Below are 14362 nucleotides of genomic sequence, written 5' to 3'. Positions count from 1 at the left end.
AAATGAATTAATTAGGGGCGCCTGGGTGGCTCAGTCGGTTGAGTGTCCGACTTCGGCTCAGGTCATGATCTCACCATCCATGAGTTCGAGCCCCGCGTGGGGCTCTGTGCTCACAGCTCGGAGCCTGGAGCTTCGGATTCTGTGTCGCCCTCCCTCTCTGCCCCTCCCGCACTCATGCTCTGTCGCTCTCTCTGTCAGAAATAAACAAACACTAAAAAAAATATTTTTTTTTAATGAATTAACAAATGAAAAAAACATAGTCCCAACCCCACGGTACCATGTATTCAGGGGACACTCTTCTGAGAAACCGTCTAAAGAAACAACAAAAACAAAGACTATAATCAAATTAGTAATTTAAAAAGTAAACATTTTTTTTTAATAGGGTAAGGAATTTTCTACGAAGATACCATCCAGAAGAAAACAGTTCCCGCTCGCGTTGAAGGACCCCTGGGGTCCAGCTTCCACCTCACCTCCCCTGTGAACTATTCTGTATATTTCAGCGCTCCCATTTTGGCCACAGACAGCCACTACCCTGATCTCTAGGAGAAAGAGCCCCGCGCTCATATCAGGAATTCTCTACAGGCCTGGTGCATTCACTCACTGACCATGTGAATCTTTCTCTCTCGCCCATCGAAGGAAAATCGCTGGACTTTTTCTCATCCTTGCTTGCTCCCCAGTGCCTCTGGAACTTGCCCCCATGCAAACGAGAATCATCTGAACAATAAGCTACCTTCTGAGTGTACTCATCAAATTCCACCGGATCGTAAAGACCCTTAACACCATAAATCACTAGACAAGCATGCAGTCTTACGAGAACTGGTGACAAGTTATCCACACTAACTCCGCCCAAACCACAACACCGCAGTTGTCACTCTCTTCGCACCAAGACCCCAAATCACTAACTTGGCGTTAATTTCCTCCTGCCCTGTTCTAAACATCCACAAAGAGGCCTGTCATCACGTTTCTGGTTGACAAATTATCCCCTCATAATTCTCCCCTATTACTTCTAATAGCTAAAAAGGACACCTAGGTGGTTGTGTCCCTCTCTTCAAAAGTGTGGTCAACGCTGCACACGCAGGTCTGAAACTTTCTCAAGAATGTTCTTACTCTTTCTGTCATCCTCTATTCTGCCGGCTGCCGGGCAGGTTTCTATTCTTGGTACATCACTCTCAACCCTTTATTTATTATTTACATGCTCTCCTTTACTCCTTACAACTCTATGGGGTAGTTACTGTTTTATAGATGAGAGGAGCAAGGCTCCCCGAAGTTGGCAAGTGCCCCAGAAACCACGCTGCTAAGAAATGGCAAAGCCAAGATTTGAACCCAATGAGTCTGCCCCCAGAGCCCCTGCTCCACTGGCTTGCAATTCTGTCTCAGCCGGTCTCAGAGGCCATCAGTCATCAGTCCCGAGCCTGAAACCTACAAAGGGGTAGGTCTAGTCAGGAACCATCTATACATGATTGCGTTTATGTACATCCCCCTGTTGAAAAAGACAACAGATGATGGAAGTCAGTTAAAAAAAAAAAAAAAAAAAGACTAGAAGCATCACGTAAGCTAGAAATGAAACAAGTGTGGAAGGCAGCCCCTAAACCCTGTACATCCGCTACAGGTGAAACAAATTTGGTCGAAGGACTTGCAAAGGGAAATCTGAGATACTAAAGAACTCAATGTCTACAGCCACAAACCTGCCAAACACTCATGGAAACTGCCTTTACTCCTGATTCGAAGTCCCGAAAGCAAACATATTTCAATCCACACCTGCTAACATCCTATCCCAAAGTACCAATACATATCCCTTCCTCCTCAATATCCCAAACAGCCCCCCTGTGTTCTTCCGAAACCAAAGCCCAGTTTGTAGCAAACGACTGTCAAAGAATCTCTAGTACAAGATAATTAAAAACAAAAAGCCAAGAAACTCTGATTATCTTCCACTGAAAACATGACAACTTGGGACCCCTTACCCACAAGAGCAGTGGTTCTGTGACGTGAAAATGAGCGAAGGAAAACCTCACTAAAAAGGACCAGGGAGGCCAGAAAGGGGAGCCTGGCCCACTCAACATCAATTACAGGAAGCAGTGTCAATTACAGGTCTCAACGGGAAAAGATGGGACACCGCATCTCCTACGAGGAATGTGCTACCTACCCCTGCAAGTCGGCCAAAGAGAAACCGCTGTCACCCTGAACTCTTGCTTCTCTCCGAGGGGCTTTCTGTTCCCAACAACCCCTCCCAACTTCCTCCTCCTTCTCAATAAATTAACATTCCTCTCCTTCGTCTGGGGGACTGGCCTGCCACAGATTGCACGTCTCAGACTGCACTTCTCCACTATCCCCGGATAAACCCATTTTGCTGGTAGAATAATTGGCTGTTTTAATTCTTTTAGGTTAACAGCAACTTCTCATTAGAACACCAAGCAGCTGCAAAGGGAATGAGTCTGTTTGGAACGAGAGCGGAAGGGTGCCGACTGATTTCTCCACGCTAACTTGTCACTCGTGACTACTCCCCGTCCTTCTCTGACATTTACAGCTAACTCGTGTCCTACTGCTTTCTTCTATCACAATATGAATTTACGAAGTTTCCCCCTCACTTTCCTTCCCAAAGGAACAATTACCAGCCAAAGTGAAACTCTGGATGATAAAGCTATTAAATGTATACATGCATGTAGGAAACCTCACTGGGAAGGAAAAACAGCAAATTAAGAAAACTGAAGCTAACCGAAGAAACTTACATACAGCAGCAAGAAAATAACAGTGCCTGAAAAAAGTTACAAACCTATGCTAGATTAACTTCGGTACTCTAGAACCAGAAAGAAAGCAGTAAAATAGAACCTTAAGATGTAGCATTTATCATTTCTGCATCTGGGGGAAAGGGAAGGGAAACCGATCAAAATGCTCTGGTCAACTCAAAGCACTCTGGGCTTCTATTCATTCAACTTCCCAAAAATTTGCTTTCTCTAGTTAATCATTCGTATGCCTACCACTTCAAAAATTCAGGGAACTTCAAATTAAATTTGCTGAATCTTCTGATTTATTTTAGCACTTCAATCAGAAGACTAGGATAAATCAAATTCTACTCAATTTAGGAAATCATATTCCATTCCTCCAGAGAAGGAAGGGTTTCATTAACCATCACTGCCGTAAAAACAAATGCCATCATCAAGAAAAGAAATTCTAAAAATTACTAGAAATAATTTGAGGCTATAATTAGAAAATGGGGGGGGGAGGGAGAAAGTTGGGGGGCGAGGGTCAAGAAGCTCTAAAATATATTAAATCCAACACTTCAGAAATAATATTTGAATGCTAATTGGACCTATGAAAGAATATGAATCTAATGCTTGGCCAGTTTTATACAAAGCCCATTGAGAGAGTAACTCCATTCACGGAGATTCTTTCCAATGTTCCTGACAGAAATGGAAAGTGCACATACTTTTAACCCATGTCATGCTACAGAATCTCTGAAAAAACCCACTTCTAGACACATTCATATTAATGGATCTGCCCCAATACTCTTCTAAAAGGAAAAGTTTAAGAGGCTATTTTTTAATGAAATCTTATATACTAGAAAGCCAAAAATACACAGTAAGAAATTCCTGGAAATGCAGGCATCTCCAATGTTCGACATCTGAGGTTTCAGAAACGCAGTCAGTCTGGAAATCGTCTGTTTTTCAGCATGATGTGGTTCATTTTTTCTGGATTCATCCATTCCTTTGCGTTACCAGTTCATTCATTTCTGATGACCATGCATAATCAGGGTTCACACTAACCATGAGGAATGTCACCCCCTGGTAGAAAAGGGTCACTGCAAGGGTACATATCATGTCTATACATCACTGCACGGGAGGTCGGAGGGGGAACTGCAAGATGGTCTACGTTTTTCTTTTTTTCCTTTGTTTTTATCAGAAATTCACAGAGACCAAAAATACATACATAAATAATGGTAAAACAGGCAAGGAGACAATATATGTGAGATTATGTTATATGTGCAAAATAACCCAAACAGAAATGTCTCCTCAGTAGAGGAGAAATATTATTTTCAACCTTATTTTCTGTCATTGGCACTTCAATTCGACACTTGTCCGGACCCAGATTACTCACTTATTTAATCCATGGAACACTGAAATATTTGAATTGCATTTGTCTACCACCCGAAATGCCCCAATAAAAAGTAAGCAAAAAAAAATAAGGATTATATAATTAAATAACTTACTTATAATCAATCATCAGTATCCTTCCCCTTTCTCTAGCTTAGACACCTTACTACTACTGCTTACTACTACTTTTTTTTTTTTTTTTTTTTTTTTTGAGAGAGAGAGAGAGAGAGAGAGAGCGAGCGAGCAGGGGACAAGGGCAGAGGGACAGAGTCAAAGAGCCCCACACAGAGACAGATCCAAACACCCAGGGATCATGACTTGAGCCAAAATCAAGGGTCGGATGCTCAACCAGCTGAGCCACCCAGGCACCTCTACTTATGTATTTTAATCTAGCTTCTCTCTTGTTGTTTTTACAGGGACTACGTATCCATTTCATGTTCAAAAAACAATCCCAGACAACCATCATCCTAAAATTCCACAGTCTAATCACAGACATCAGATAATTATCATTTTTTAAACGATTTTGAGGTTAAATCCTACCTAGATGGAAGCAGATCAACAAAACTGACAAACCCTGAAACCCTGAAACTGACGAAGATAAAAAGAGAGTAGAGCACAAAATCAGTTATGAAATAATAAGAAAACATCAATTACCACCAACCAATTATAAAGGAATAACCAACAAATGTACGCCACCAAACTGGACAACTCAGATGAAAAGGAAAGTTCCTGCAAACATATAAGTTAACAAAAGTAACTAAAAAAGAAAGAGAAAAGCTGAATTAGGTCGTAGCAAGTTAACAGACTGGATTAATAATTAAAACTCTTCCCACAAAGAAAAGCTCAGGGTCAAATGGCTTCACACGTGACTATTTAAGGTATCAAAGCAACCAATCCTTCACAGTAAAAAATTATTTTCTGGGGGCGCCTGGGTGGCTCAGTCGGTTAAGTGTCCGACTTCAGCTCAGGTCATGATCTCACGGTCCGTGGGTTCGAGCCCCGCGTCGGGCTCTGTGCTGACGGCTCAGAGCCTGGAGCCTGTTTCAGATTCTGTGTCTCCCTCTCTCTCTGACCCTCCCCCGTTCATGCTCTGTCTCTGTCTCAAAAATAAATAAACATTAAAAAAAATTTTTTTTAATTATTTTCTGAAAAATCGATTGTTTTTCTACAGAACAGCAACAACCAGAAATGAAATTAAGACCCCCAAGGTAAGGTTTTTGTACAAATCTGGGGTCCAGCGCCTTATCTCTTTTTCAAGACCTCAAGAGCAGAAGTCACATAAGCATACAATATACCACCATTCCAAACTATAAATCAATAGAATTCCCAAGCTTGTGTACACGGCAGAATCCTCTAGAGGTCATTTAGAAATTTCAAACCTATGCAACACCCCAGGCCCAATTAAATCACAATTTATGGGACCAGGACACAGGCATGAGTATCTTTAAAACTCCCTGGGTGAACCACTGCTGTATGAAGCAATAATCCTCTAAAATTTTTGTTCAGGACCTCTTACCATCTGAAACCCCAAACTGTAATTGTTCATGAGTTGTATGTATCAATATTTACCATATTAGAAATTATGAGAAAAATGTTTTAAATAAAACGCTGGGGTGCCTGGGTGGCTCAGTCAGTTAAGCGCCCAACTCTTGATTTCGGCTCAAGTCAAGCAAGATCTCACAGTCATGAAACAGAACCTCACACTGGGCTCCGTGCTGGGCATGAAGCCTGCTTAAGATTTTCTCTTTCTCTCTCTCTCTCTCTCTCTCTCTCTCTGCCCCTCCCTGGCTCACACACATGCGCTCACTCTCCCTCTCTCTCTCTCTCAAAAAAAAAAAAAAAAAAAAAAAGCACCGAAAAGGACAAAATAAATTCATTATGTGTGAACAAACGTTCTCTTAAAAAATAACTGTATTTCTCAAAACAAAAAACCATTGGCACCATTGTCTTTTTACGAGTTTCTTTAACATCTGGCTTAAAAGAAGGCAGCTGGATTGTCGTATCTGCTTTCTGAATTCATTCCACTGTAATACGTTGTTTTGGCTGCAGTGTATGGAGACATTTCAGTCTTACACAGATATCTAGTTGGAAAGAGGAGTTTTTAATAGTCTTTGCAAGTAACTGTTAGCTCTGTCATGCAGCCTCTGAAAAACCCTATTGTATGCTCTGAAATAACGAGAGTAAAAAGGGCAAATTATATTTTAGCATAATTCTGAAAATAAGTGCGACCTCAATGACCCCTGAAAAGGTGCTGGAGACTCCCCGAGGTCCCATTCTACACTGGGAAAACTGCTGGGAGACAGTAGAGAGGCAAGGAGGACGAATGAGGTCTGCAGCGGTCAGAGAGGCAGGACTTCCGCTAGAAAAAACAGACAGGGGGAGGGGGAGAGAGCTGGCTCAAAACCCACACTGATTTTCGATGAAAAGATTAACACCTATAAGTGAACTGAATCAAAACCGAACACGAGCTGTGAAGGAAATCTATATCCAAACACTAGTGTAAACGTGACGTATACAGAATAAATCTAGCTATTAAAGAAATTGCAGCTTGAAGGATTAACGCAAAGTGGACAAATCCAGGGAACCACCATCAAGATCATGAAATAAGGCAATGCCAGCACCCTCAGAAGTACCCATCGTGCCTCTCTCACTTAGAATCCCTTCTTCTTCCCCAAAGATCATCACTTCCCCTGTTCCTGACACCCCTTTAAAACTGTATTTAGCAAAAGCATACGGTTTGGATTCTGCTATGTCTAGCATCTTTTCACTCAACGTCAAATTTATGAGATTATTACTGCTGTCGCACACAGCTTCAATTTTTTCATTTCTATCACTGGGTGGTGGATGAATCCACCACACTTTACATAATCGTTGTGCTACGGACGAACACGTGGGATGTATCCAAATGGGGTATTGCCAATAATGCTTCTATGCACAGCACCATACACGTATCTTGGTGCAATCACGCACGCATAGCTATGGAGTGTATATGTAGAAGACAGATACTGGTTCACGAGGAATGTGTACCTTCAACTTCGGTACAACCCCCAACAGCTCTTCAACGCGTATGTACCAATTCCCACTCCCGTCAGTTGGGATATGCATTCTGGTGGCTCCACGCTACAGACTGCCAGTCTTTTCAACGTTAGCCCATCTGAAGACTGTGGTGATGTCTCAGTATTATTTATTCTGCACTTCCTGACTACTGAGTTTAAACTTCTTTTCGTATCTTCATTGGCAATTTGTACATCTTCTGGAAAAGTGCAAGTTCAAGTCTCTTGCCCATTGACCTATTAGGTTATCTGGCTCTCTTACTCATCTCTGCCAGCTCTTCAAATTTTCGAGGTAGGAGACATGTCAGTTTACGTGTGATTCAAACATTCTTTTTCAGCCTATGGACTACTTTTTTAATCTCAATGGTACACTTTAATAAACAGAAGCTCTTAATACTCAGTTCGACTTAGCATCTGTTTATTTATAGTCAGGGCCTTCTGTGTCCTGTTTAAGAAAGGTTCTCCTGCTCACAGGCCATGAGGATTTTCTATATTATTTTTTACCTGTAGACCTGTAGTCTGTGTGGAATTGATGTCTGAGTATGATACAGGATAGGGGTCAAATGTCAATTAGGGACATCCATCTAAGCAATCACACAACAATTTTTATCAAAAAAAAAAACATTCTTTCCAGACTGTTTTGCACTTAACATAATCAGACCTCTATAAATGTCTGGGCCTGCTTTAGGGCTTTCTACTCCACTTCATTAACCGTGTTTGCCTACGCTAACACGTATTAATACCACACTGCTTGAATCCTATAGCTTTATAATAACTCTATGTATCTGATAAGGCCAGGGATTTGGTGTTCTTCAAGAATGTCTTGAAACTCGTGGCCCTCTATTTTTCCACATAAATTTTAGACACGAATAGTCAATTTCCATCCCTCCCCCAAATTTTCCAGGCTATGGTCTAAGGTTGAACAGAATCCATGTATTGATTTAGAGAGGACTGACATCTCCATAATATTAAGGCTTTCATTTCATGAACATGATACAGTCCCCCTTTCCTTACCTTTCCGTTAAATTCTCTAAATATTTTATAGTTTCCTGCACAATGGTATTATAACGTTCTTGCTACTTCTACTCCTATATATTGGGATCTTTAATGCCAAAACAATGCCTTTGTTAATTTCATCTTCCAATCGCTATAGAGAATTCAACAACCATGCTAAATACACTTCTAAAGTCTAATAACTTATGTGTAGATTCTCTTGGATGTTTCTATATACAATACTATATAGACCAATCGTACTACCTACATATATTCAATTGTTTTTTTCCTTCTAATTCTTATCCTTTTACTTTTCTTTTCTTACTGCATTGGCCATAACCTACAGCATAATGGTGAATAAATGTGGTAAGGACAAGCATTCTTATTTCATTCCCAATTTCAGAAGATAAGCATTTCATCACTGAACACCATTAATATGACATTTGCTGTAAGTTTCCTTGTAGGTACTCTTCCTGAGATCATTCTTTCCTAGTCTGCCTAAGAGTCTTTCAACATGAACAAATATTAAATTTGAGTGCTTTCTGCATCTCATAATGATTATAATAGTTTTTTTCCTTCATTAATATGATGAGATACATTTGATTTTGAGCATTAAGCCAACCTTGCATTCTAGAATAAATACAAAACGCTCATATTACCCTTTTACACTGGTAGATCTCATTGTCATGTTTAAGGATTTTTGCAAGTATGTTCATGAATGAGACTGTCCTATAATTTATTCCTTGACAATATTTGATGTTAAGATTATGCTCGTCTGGCAGGACTTCCAGGCTTGCAAGAGTTTGGCCACCCTGATTCCAAATCTCCCCATACATCCTCTTTCCGAAACATCCATAAGAAGAGCAAAAACATCCACGTATGACCCATGCCTTCATGCATGAATAGGAAGCAGAATACAACAGCCTTCAAATAACCTGTAAATAGATAAACTGCATTCCAACAGAGCTTCCATCCTATACCACTGAAAGCCTATGGCTGGAGACAACAAGGCGGGAGAGATGAAAGGTTATATAAAACAGAGTAGAGACATGTGGAAGACCTAAATGACCCTCAACCCCCTGGGGGGAGAAAAAGTGCTACATCACTGAACACAGATCAAGACTTGGTAGTTCACAGAACTGGCTGCAAGAGAGGGGCTTGAAAGTGAGTGGAACTAGAAGTCGCAGCCTTGGAGAAGCAACGTTTGTGAAGAAGGGTCAGTTATTTAGAGAGACTGGCACGTCTTGGAGACATGGCAGAAAGGGGAAAGAAAGAAAAAAGAGAAAAATTAAGAAACTGCAGAAATGAAAGCAAAAATAAGACAAACCACCCGCCCATCAAAACTGACATCATTAAAAGAACTTTGGGGAACAACTGGAAAGAGTGCTCTCCAACCAAGAAAGCTACTCACAAAATAAACAGGGATTCAAAAACGCAAATGAAGTCCATACCCACACGAAACTGCTAGAAGAAAACAGAAAATGTAAATCAAAGCATTTCACTAACAAAACTTCTCCCCCAAAGCATCTGTGAAACCAAAGAAAACTCTAGTATGACACTCAAAACCGAACTGACTACCCTCAAACAAGCACATGTGAATCTAATACAGAAGCTGAGAATGAAAATGGACTGAAAAAGAAACTAAAACAAAAGCAAGCTAAACTTAACTGGGAAAGAAATAGAAGAAAAAAATCCTGTTGCAGAAGATTAAATGAAAAGGTGCCCAAAGGAAATTAACTTCAAATGAAAATTTAATAAAAGGCATTAAGAAAAAGTGAGCAAACAACCAAAAGAAAAAGATAAAGAAATGAGTATGCAGAGAATGAATGAAACAGAAAACAGGCAAAGAAGGTCAAACATCATGTAACTGAAGACACACGTATTCCAGGGTACGAAGAGTCAAGACTCTGGGAATAGATATTTAAAATACTGAAAGAGGGACGGCACCTGGGTGGCTCAGTTGGTTAAGCATCCGACTCTTGATTTTGGCTCAGGTCATGATCTCACGGTTGTGAGATGGAGCCCTGCGTCAGCCTGAAAACTTAGCGAAGCATAGGTTTTTATATCCAGCCAAGCTGTCCTTCAACCATCAGGACCATGAAAAATACTCGAACAAGCAAGAACTCAAAAAATGCTTACACAGGCACGCATCCTGAGGATTCCAATCACCCTTCTCAACTCAGGCTCATCATCTGAATCAAAGACACAGAATGATCGGCGTGACTATCTTCTCAGTTCTCCCAAAGACACAAAACTAACACACTTCTACATGCACGGGAGAGAAGTTAATCCATTATATTCAATGGATGCACTAGACATTGAACTCCATCTAACCAAGGAATGGAACAGGCAGTCAGACATGAGTAAGAGGCAAAGGCAGTGATACACAGGAGACACATAAGAAGCCTGAGGGCACAACATCCTGACTTTGTGGCTTTTTTTTTCAATGTTTATTCGTTTTTGAGAGAGAGAGAGAGAGAGAGAGAGAGAGAGAGAGAGGATATGAGTGGGGTAGGGCAGAGAGAGGGAAACAGGATCTGAAGCTGGCCCTGAGCTGACAGCCGTGAGCCTCACGTGGGACTCAAACTCACGAACCCTGAGATCATTACCTGAGCTGGAGTCAGGCTCAACCGACTGAGCCACCCAGGTTCCCCCTTACTTTGTGGCTTCCAACACACAGGGCTGACAGACCAAGAGCCACAGGTGTAGAACATGGCTCTCCTCTTCAACCTCTGTCCCAGGGTAACCTGTAGATTCATTTTAATATATTTACACTGTGGTTTCAACCCCCACCCCCTGGGGGAGATGGCCATGACAGTTCTGGCAAGAACCGTGTGTGTATAGGCCCAAAAGCTCCCCTTCCTAACCTGTGGGAGTAGTCCCGTAGATGACTGGAAGCAACCTCAGCCCTCAGTGGGAGATGGCCCTAGCTGTGACCCATGACCTATGCAAACACAGAAAGAAATGTCCCCTCTAACCCCGGCAGCTGCCACTTCTGGGCCTGCCCACTCTCCCACCTTGAGGATGTACTGTCCTTAATAAACTGCTTCGTGCTTGCTACTTTCCGTCTGGCCACCTTTATTCCAGAGCAAGTGTGGATCCGCACATAAATCTTCTCCTGGGGAAGCCAAGAACTGAGACCTCCATTCACACAATGCAGAATCTCCCACCGGTAACAGGATGACTGAAGAGGACTGATGAAGAAGTGCCCAGTCTGTGTATTCAACGGCAGAACTAAAACTAAAAACAAGACTAGGGTCACGGATAGAAGTATATAAACCTACGTTGTGACAAAGCGGAAAATTGCAACAAAAATAATGGGAAGGGGCGCCTGCGTGGCTCACTCGGTTAAGCGTCTTGACTCTTGGTTTCGGCTCAGATCGTGATCTCAGTCATGAGATCGAGCCCCAAGTAGGGCTCCACACTGAGCATGGAGCTTCTTAAGATTCTCCCTCTCCCTCTGTCCCTCCCCGGCTTGCGAGCGAGCGTATACGCTATAAATAAGTTAAGTAAGTGAGTAAAATGGGGAGGTAAAAGAGAAAGAAAAAAACAATAAAATCACTACTGTATTGGTGACAGGTGAAAATCAAAAGAAGCCATGTCAAGGTGACATACAAGAGAGTAAAATGGGTTAAAATGGTTAAAAAGGGGGAGGGTGTACTATACAGGTACATAATTGAAAAGTAACCGCTAGAACAAAAATTCATTCCTTCCTAGATACGAAGTTGTCTTTATCAAGCTCAAGGAAAATACACGTAATAATGAGTGAACACAGTAAGTTCGACACACACGGTAACTGTATCATAGATAACAACAGAGGTGAAAACAAGTATCTCAGTTATAACAATTCATGTGAATGAACTAAACTTCCCTACTTAAAAGATTTTCAAACTTCCTCAGAGAGCAAAGGCCAACCCTGTCCCGCAGTAACGAGAAGACAGATTTAAGATGCAAGATTCGAAAAGGCTAAAAATAAAGCGATGCACAAAAACTTATCAGGCAAATGGAAGCAATTAGGTGGCAATCATACCAGACAAGATAAAAGTTAAGACAAAAAGTATTCAAGCGGATGAATGCTAAAAGCTATTATTTCACAATGCAAAAAAAGTATGAATATCTATGAATCAAATAACAGAAACTATAACCAATCCAAGAAAAAATACAATCTCTATAAATAAGAGACACGCACTACTCAGTACCCAAAACAGATCAGGAAGGAAAATAAACAAAGACTAAAAGTAAATGATCTAGGGGCGCCTGGGTGGCTCAGTCGGTTGAGCATCCGACTTCAGCTCAGGTCATGATCTCGCGGTCCGTGAGTTCGAGCCCCGCGTCAGGCTCTGTGCTGACCGCTCAGAGTCTGGAGCCTGTTTCAGATTCTGTGTCTCCCTCTCTCTCTGACCCTCCCCCGTTCATGCTCTGTCTCTGTCTCAAAAATAAATAAACATTTAAAAAAAAAAAAGTGATCTAAACAACATAACCAATAAAGAAGGGTTTTTTTGGACATATTATGAACGCCATGCTCTAAGAATAGAGAACATACCTCCTTTGAACAAACACAAAACATTAATCCCAGGATAAGGCACAAATAAATCATGAACGTAATCATGAAACAGCAATATTACCAACAATAACCAGTGATCAAAATTGCAAAGAAAACTGAAAGTAAGACTGGAAACAATGTAAAATGGTACAAGAAGGGACACATAAATGAATTTTGGTACACACAATGGAATCACACACAGCAAGAAGAATAAATGACCCAAGAGTACTTGCAACAACATGGACGAATTTTTAAAAATTGGTGAACAAAAGACCTAAATACAAAACCATTTATAATGATCAAAATTCAAAACCAGGCAAAACTCATCAGCTTAGAAGTCAGCATAGGGGATGCCCTTGGAGAGCGGGGTGGTCATGACTTAAAGGAGACACTGGAATGTTCTAGGTGCTAGGTTCATGGGTGATGGAATACATTTTGTGAAAATGCACCAAGCTCCACACTTCTGATGTGATTTTTATCAGTATCAATAAAATTAACATTTTTTTCTTAAAAATCAGAGAAAAGCTAGAAATTATTTTTTTAAAGCCTTCCCACCGAAAACCTTAAGCAACTCTTGGAAGAAAGAGAATATAAAAACAAGTCACAGAATTCCTAAAAAATAATGATAATGAAAATATTACATATCAGACTCCATGGAAGAATTTAAAGTACTAACCAGAAACAAATCCAGAGCCCTAACCACCTACGTCAATTTTTTAAGAGCAGAAAATGAATGTATTCCATTCCTAACTCAAAAAGCTAAAAAGGAGAACAAGGTCAACCAAAAGGAGTACAAAGAAGGCCCCTCACTCAGTTGGTGGAGTTTGCAACTCTCAAGATCAGGGTCATGGTTCGAGCCCCACGTTAGGTCTAGAGATTACTTTAAAATAAATACATTTTTTTAAAGATGGTAACTGTAAAGATACAAAAGCAGAAATTAATAAAAATTCTCATTCTTTAAAAAAAAAAAAAACTGAGTTCACGTATATGAGGGACCTAGAGTCGTCAGATTCACAGACAGAAAGGAGAACAGTGGTTGCCAGGAGCTGGGAGAAGGGAAGAACAGGGGGTGAATATTCAACCAGCACAGAATTTGGATTATGGGAAGGTGAAACAGCTCTAGAGCGGAATGGTGCTCATGGCTGCACTTAATGGACGTAATGCCACAGACCTGTACAGCTGAAACAACAAAACAAAACATACACTAATTTCAGCAAAGGAAAAAAAAGGAGCGAATACACGAATACAAAAAAGATAAAATCTATAAATCATAAAAGAGTACCCTGCCCCCTTGCATGCAAACACATTTAAAAACCTAGATGAAATAGATAATTTCTTAGGAAATACAGCGTATCAAAACGGACCCCAGCAGAGACAATGCTTAAACCAACTAACTTCCCTAGAAGAATCAGAAAAAGTTACCAAAGAACTACCTTACTAAAAGAGGACCAAACCAGAGAGCCCAGAGGAAATCTACCAAACCCTTAAAAAACAGACAGTTCCAATATTAAATTGTTTTAAAACATGAAAAATAAAGAGTAACTTCCAAATTCTTTTTATGAATCAAGTATAACATAAAAAACTATAACGTTAATACCTGAACCCAATTAAGATAGTAAAAAAAAAAAGAACACCTTTATAAATGAATAGCACTTAGGAACACCGATGCAGAGATATGAAATAAA

General features: G+C 40.6%; 1 protein-coding gene across 6 annotated transcripts in view; it reads right to left on the bottom strand.

Annotated features, from left to right (window-relative positions):
• Window positions 1-14362, bottom strand: part of WASF3 (WASP family member 3) — a 133702-nt gene that overhangs the window by 106119 nt on the left and 13221 nt on the right. For 2 of the 6 annotated variants that reach the window (XM_047861553.1, XM_047861539.1), the window contains exon 2: window positions 11152-11374. The exons of the other annotated variants lie outside the window; for them this stretch is intronic. The gene's annotated coding sequence lies outside the window, so the exon portion shown is untranslated. The remainder of the gene's footprint in view (window positions 1-11151; window positions 11375-14362) is intronic. 6 annotated transcript variants of the gene reach the window in all.

Source organism: Prionailurus viverrinus, chromosome A1 (genome assembly GCF_022837055.1).
Source record: "Prionailurus viverrinus isolate Anna chromosome A1, UM_Priviv_1.0, whole genome shotgun sequence".
NCBI lineage: Eukaryota > Metazoa > Chordata > Mammalia > Carnivora > Felidae > Prionailurus > Prionailurus viverrinus.
The sequence above is the reverse complement of the archived record's forward strand: the minus strand, read 5'-3'. Positions and strand labels throughout refer to the sequence as shown.